Raw genomic sequence first — 7,177 nt, 5'->3', positions numbered from 1 at the left:
GAATATATGAAAAATATCTTCCATTAATTCATTAATATTTTGGGAAGACTAGAAATTAGTGTTAATTTCCATCAAATCTTAGGGGTTAAAGAGAAATGCATTATTACCAGGAGTGGTGGTGCAAGCCTGTAATCCCAGTGACTAGGGAGATTGAGGCAGGAGAACTGCAAGTTCTAGGCCAGCCTCGGCAACTTAGCAAGGCCTTAAGCAACTTAGTGAGACCCTGTCTCAAAATAAAAAATAAAAAGGGTAGGGATGGGTTCAGTGACTAAGCATCCCTCGGTTCAATACCCAGTACCAAAAAAAAAAAAAAAAAAAAAAAAAAAAGATGGGGGAGAAAAAGAGAAATACAATATCTTACAAATCTTAAAAGTTAGGAAATTTCGGGCTGGGGAGATAGCTCAGCTGGTAGAGTGCTTGATCCCCAGTACCGCAAAAAAAAAAAAAAAAAAAAAGGAAATTTTACTTAGTTCAATAGTCATTTGCTGGGGATTCTGATAGTGCATGAAGTTACTCTAGTGGGGAGACAATTATTTTAAAAAAGGATAAATTCAAAAAGGGACTTAGGACTCAAGCTCAGTAGCTTGGAGAAGCCAGGGAAGCAGTGCTTAAATCTGGGAGGAGATGGGGAGATACTAAGAAAAAGTAATATTTAAGATAAGACATAACATGTAAGAGTTCTCAAGCAGAGTCAATGAATGGAGGAGGCCACTGCAATACCCCAGTAAGAGTTAAAAAAAAAAAAAAAAAAAGCTTTAGTGAAAGCAGGGGAGAAATGTAATCAGAGTTATAAGGACAGAGAAGTAAATGGATGTGAGAATGCTTTTTAATTTTTTAGTTTGTTCTAATTAGTTATACATGAAAGTAGAATGCATTTAGACACATTACGCACAAGTGGAGCACATCTCCTTCCTCTGCCTAAATGTGGTGCATTACCCATAATGTAATCTTACATGTGTATAGGGTAATAATGTCCATCTCACTTCACCATCCTTCCCATCCGCACACCTCCTCCCCTCCCTACTCCCCTCTGCCCAATCCAAATTTCCTTCATTCTGCCCCCAACCACCATTATGGATTAGCATCCACCTATCAGAAAAAACATTCAATCTCTGGTTTTTTGGGTTTGGTTTATTACACTTAGCATGATATTCTCCAGCTTGATCTATTTAACTGCAAATACCATAGTTTCATTCTTTTTTAAGGTTGAGTAATATTCCATTGTGTATATGTACATTTTCTTTATCCATTAATCAGTTGAAGGGCATCCAGCTTAGCTATTGTGAATTGAGGTGCTAGAAACATTGATGTGGCTGCATCACGGTAGTATGCTCGTTTTTAAAAAAAATTTTTTTTATTGTAAACAAATGGGATACATATTGTTTCTGTTTGTACATGAAGTAAAGGCATACCATTTGTGTAACCATATATTTACATAATGGTGTTTGATTCATTCTGTAATTTTTTCCTTCCCCCATCCCTCCCACCCCTCTTTTCCCTTTATACACTCCCTCCTTCCTCCATTTTTGCCCCCCTCCCACCCCCCATTATGTGTCATCATCCGCTTTTCAGTGAGATCATTCATCCTTTGGTTATTTGAGATTGGCTTATCTCACTTAGCATGATATTCTCCAATTTCATCCATTTGCCTACAATGCCATAATTTTATTTCTTCTTTATGGCTGAGTAATATTCCATTGTATATAAATACCACAGTTTCTTTATCCATTCATCAATTGAAAGACATCTAGGTTGGTTCCACAATCTGGTTATTGTGAATTGAGCAGCTATGAACATTGATGTGGCTGTATCTCTGTAGTATGCTGATTTTAAGTCTTTTGGGTATAGGCCGAGGAGGGGATAGCTGGGTCAAATGGTGGGTCCATTCCAAGTTTTCTAAGGAATCTCCACACTGCTTTCCAGAGTGGTTGCACTAATTTTCAACCCCACCAGCAATGTATGACTGTACCTTTTTCCCCACATCCTCGCCAACACATATTGTTGCTTGTATTCTTGATAATCACCATTCTAATTGGGGTGAGATAGAATCTTAGTGTAGTTTGATTCGCATTTCTCTTATTACTACAGATGTTGAACATTTTTTCATATATCTGTTGATTACTTGTACATCTTCTTCTGTGAAGTGTCTGTTCATATCCATAGCCATTGGTTGATGGGATTATTTGTATTCTTGGTGTAGAGTTTTTTGAGTTCTTTATAGATTCTGGAAATTAGTGTTCTATCTGAAGTATGAGTGGCAATGATTTTCTCCCAGTCTGCAGGGTCTCTCTTCACGTTGCTGACAGTTTCCTTTGCTGAGAGAAAGCTTTTTAGTTTGAATCTATTCCAGTTATTGATTCTTGCTTTTATTTCTTTGCTATGGGAGTCCTGTTAAGGAAGTCTGATCCTAAGCCAACAAGTTGAAGATTTGGACCTACTTTTTCTTCTGTAAGATGAAGGGAAGCAAGATTTCTAAGATTTGGAAACATAAATCCCATACTTTGATGCATGTAAAGAAACACTATTTTTATATTTAAACACGCTATTTCTATATTTGTGGTATAGTAGAAAGATATTTTGTATCTGCGTTTGTTCTGAGGTGGGGCAGTGTGTGAACAAGTTGAAGGTTACATATAGAGTAGGGAGTACTGAGTACTTCCTTTTCCTGAGGGAGCAGCTGGGTCGAGAGGAGCGTGGCCCTCTCCTCTCCTGGCCATGGCGTGTGCTCGACCCCTGATATCTGTGTACTCTGAAAAGGGGGAGTCATCTGGCAAAAATGTCACTTTGCCTGCTGTGTTCAAGGCTCCAATTCGACCAGATATTGTGAATTTTGTTCATACCAACTTGCGTAAAAACAACAGACAGCCCTATGCTGTCAGTGAATTAGCAGGTCATCAGACCAGTGCTGAGTCTTGGGGTACTGGCAGAGCTGTGGCTCGAATTCCCAGAGTTCGAGGTGGTGGGACCCACCGTTCTGGCCAAGGTGCCTTTGGAAATATGTGTAGAGGAGGCCGCATGTTTGCACCAACCAAAACGTGGCGTCGTTGGCACCGTAGAGTGAACACAACCCAAAAGCGATATGCCATCTGCTCTGCCTTGGCTGCCTCAGCCTTACTAGCCCTGGTCATGTCTAAAGGTCATCAAATTGAGGAAGTTCCTGAACTCCCTTTGGTGGTGGAAGATAAAGTTGAAGGTTATAAGAAGACCAAGGAGGCTGTTTTGCTTCTTAAGAAACTTAAAGCCTGGAATGACATCAAAAAGGTCTATGCCTCTCAACGAATGAGAGCTGGCAAAGGCAAAATGAGAAACCGTCGTCGTATCCAGCGCAGGGGACCCTGTATCATCTATAATGAAGACAATGGTATCATCAAGGCCTTCAGAAACATTCCTGGAATTACTCTACTTAATGTAAGCAAACTGAACATTTTGAAACTTGCTCCTGGTGGACATGTGGGACATTTCTGCATTTGGACTGAAAGTGCTTTTCGGAAGTTGGATGAACTGTATGGCACTTGGCGTAAAGCTGCTTCCCTCAAGAGTAACTATAACCTCCCTATGCACAAGATGATGAATACAGACCTCAGCAGAATCTTGAAAAGCCCAGAAATCCAAAGAGCTCTCAGGGCACCACGTAAGAAGATTCATCGCAGAGTCCTGAAGAAGAATCCATTGAAAAACCTGAGAATCATGTTGAAGCTAAACCCATATGCAAAGACTATGCGCCGGAACACCATTCTTCGCCAGGCCAAGAATCTCAAACTCCGGGTGGATAAAGAGGCAGCAGCTGCAGCAGCACCCAAATCAGATAAAAAAGATAAGAAGGGGGCTGCAGGCAAGAAGCCTGTGGTAAAGAAGCACTGAAAGAAGGCTGTTGGTGTTAAGCAGAAGAAACCTGGGGGTAAAAAGGCAGCACCCTCCAAGAAACCAACAGCTGAAAAGAAAACAGCCGAAAAGAAACCTGTTGCAGAAGAGAAAAAGTCTGCTGCATAAACTCTTAAAATCAGTTTTACTCCATAAGTTCAAATAATTTGGGACAGTTTATTTTGAATAAAGAGCTGGTCAAATACGCAGTAACAAAAAAAAAAAAAAAAAAAAAAAGATGAAGGATCTGTGGTCTGATTCCAAGGTCCTTGAACCATTTTGAGTTGAGTTTTGTGCAGGATGAGAGATAGGAGTTTAGTTTCATTGTGCTGCATATGGATTTTCAGTTTTCCTAGCACCATTTGTTGAAGAGGCTATCTTTTCTCCATTGTATATTTTTGGGACCTTTGTCTAGTATGAGAAAATTGTATTTATTTGGGTTTGTGTCCGTGTCCTCTATTCTGTACCATTGATCTACCTGTCTATTTTGGTACCAATACCATGCCATTTTTGTTCCTATTGCTTTGTAGTTTGGTTGAAGTTCTGGTATTGCGATATCCCCTGCTTCATTCTTCCTGCTAAGGATTACTTTAGCTATTCTGGGTTTCTTATTCTTCCAGATGAATTTAATGATTGCTTGCTCTATTTCTGTAAGGTACATCATTGAGATTTTAATTGGAATTGCACTGAATATGTATAGCACATTTGGTAGTATGGCCATTTTGACAATATTAATTCTGCCTATCCAAGAACATGGGAGATCTTTCCATCTTCTAAGGTCTTCCTCAATTTCTTTCTTCAATGTTTTATAGTTTTCATTGTAGACATCTTTTACCTCTTTGGTTAGATTGATTCCCAAGTATTTTACTTTTTTTGAGGCTATTGCAAATGGAGTTGTTTTCCTAATTTCCCTTTCAGATGTTTCATCGCTTGTGTATAAAAATACTTTATATTTATGCATGTTGATTTTATAGCCTGCTATTTTGCTGAATTCATTGAAGAGGTCTAGAAGTTTTCTGGAGGAGTTTTTTGGATCCTCTAAATATAGAATCATGTCATCAGCAAATAGTGACAGCTTAAGTTCCTCTTTTCCTATTCGTATCCCTTTAATTTCTTTAGTCTGCCTAATTGCTCTGGCTAGACTTTCGAGGACAATGTTGAATAGAAGTGGTGAAAGAGGACATCCCTGTCTTGTTCCCGTTTTTAAAGGGAATGGTTTCAGTTTTTCTCCATTAAGAATGATGTTGGCCATGGGCTTAGCATAAATAGCCTTTACAATGTTCAGGTATGCTCCTACTATCCCTATTTTTTTTAGTGTTTTGAACATGAAGGGGTGTTGTATTTTGTTGAATGCTTTTTCTGCATCAATTGAAATAACCATATGGTTCTTATCCTTAAGTCTACTGACATGACGGATTACATTTTTTGATTTATGGATGTTAAACCATCCTTGCATTCCGGGGATGAACCCCACTTGATCGTGGTGCATGATATTCTTAATATGTTTTTGGATATGGTTTGCCAATATTTTGTTAAGGATCTTTGCATCTATATTCATCAAGGATATTGGTCTAAATTTTTCTTTCCTTGATGTGTCTTTGCCTGGTTTGGGTATGGGGGTGATATTAGCTTCATAGAATGAGTTTGGTAGGGTACCCTCCTTTTCTATTTCCTGGAATACTTTGAGAAGTATTAGAATGAGTTCTTCTTTGAAGGTCTTGTAGAACTCGGCTGAGAATCCATCTGGTCCTGGGCTTTTCTTGGATGGTAGGTTTTTAACGGCTTCTTCTATTTCATTGCTTGATATTGATCTGTTTAAATTGTGTATGTCCTCCTGGTTTAGTCTGGGAGGAGCATATGTCTCTAGAAATTTGTCAATGTCTTCGGTAGTTTCTATTTTGTTGGAATACAGATTTTCAAAGTAGCTTGTCATTACGTTCTGTATCTCAGTGGTGTCTGTCGTGATATTTCCTTTTTCATCACGAATTTTAGTAATTTGAGTTTTCTATCTCCTTCTCTTTTGTTAGTGTGACTAAGTGTCTATTTTATTTACTTTCTTAAAGAACCAACTTTTTGTTTTGTCAATGTTTTGAATTGTTTCTTTTGTTTCAATTTCATTGATTTCAGCTTGGATTTTAATTATTTCTGTCTTCTACTACTTTTGCTGTTATTCTGTTCTTCTTTTTCTAGGGCTTTGAGCTGTAATGTTAGGTCATTTAGTTGTTGACTTTTCATTCTTTTCTGGAATGCACTCCGTGCAATTAATTTTCCTCTTAGTACTGCTTTCATAGCGTCCCAGAGATTTTGATATGTTATATCGTCGTTCTCATTGACCTCTAAGAATTTTTTTTATCTCCTCCTTGATGTTTTCTGTTATCCATGTTTCATTCAATAGCATATTATTTAGTTTCCAGGTTTTGGAGTAATTTCTGTTTTTTATTTTGTCATTGATTTCTACTCTCAATCCATTATGATCTGATAGAACACAAGGCAGTATCTCTGTTTTTTTGCATTTCCTAAGGGCTGCTTTGTGGCATAACATATGGTCTATTGAGAAGGTTCCATGTGCTGCTGAAAAGAAAGTGAATTCGCTCATTGATGGATGGAATATTCTGTATATGTCTATTAAGTCTAGGTTTTTGATTGTGTTATTGAGTTCTATGGTTTCTTTGGTTGGTTTTTGTTTGGAAGATCTATCTAGTGGTGACAGTGGTGTGTTAAAGTCACCCAGAATTATTGTGTTGTGGTCTATTTGATTCCTGAAATTGAGAAGGATTTGTTTGATATACAGGGATGCACCATTGTTTGGGGCATAAATATTTACGATCGTTATGTCTTCCTGATTTATGGTTCCCTTAAGCAGTATGAAATGTCCTTCTTTATCCCTTCTAACTAACTTTGGCTTGAAGTCCACTTTATCTGATATAAGGATGGAAACCCCCACTTTTTTACTGAGTCCATGTGCGTGGTACGTTTTCGCCTACCCTTTCACCTTTAGTCTGTGGATGTCTTTTTCTATGAGATGAGTCTCTTGTGGGCAGCATTTTGTTGGGTCTTTCTTTTTAATCCATTCTGCCAGTCTATGTCTTTTGATCGATGAGTTTAGGCCATTAACATCCAGGATTATTACTGAGATATAATTTGTATTTCCAGTCATTTGGGCTTATTTTTGGTTTTTAAGTTGGCTTGCTTTCTCCTTTGAGTGGTTTTTCTCTAAGGTAGTTCCTCCCTTTGCTGACCTTCATTGTTGTTTTTCATTTCCTCCTCATGGATTATTTTGTTGAGAACACTCTATAGTGCAGGCTTTCTATTTGTA

The 7,177-nt window shown here is 38.1% G+C and overlaps 1 pseudogene; it reads left to right on the top strand.

Moving 5' to 3' along the window:
* Positions 1-2,665: 2,665 nt before the first annotated feature.
* On the top strand, positions 2,666-4,070 carry LOC124984982 (60S ribosomal protein L4-like; annotated as a pseudogene).
* The last annotated feature ends 3,107 nt before the right edge of the window (positions 4,071-7,177 follow it).

Source organism: Sciurus carolinensis, chromosome 5 (genome assembly GCF_902686445.1).
Source record: "Sciurus carolinensis chromosome 5, mSciCar1.2, whole genome shotgun sequence".
In the NCBI taxonomy this organism is placed as follows: Eukaryota; Metazoa; Chordata; class Mammalia; order Rodentia; family Sciuridae; genus Sciurus; species Sciurus carolinensis.
This window is presented reverse-complemented; position numbering and strand designations above follow the sequence as displayed.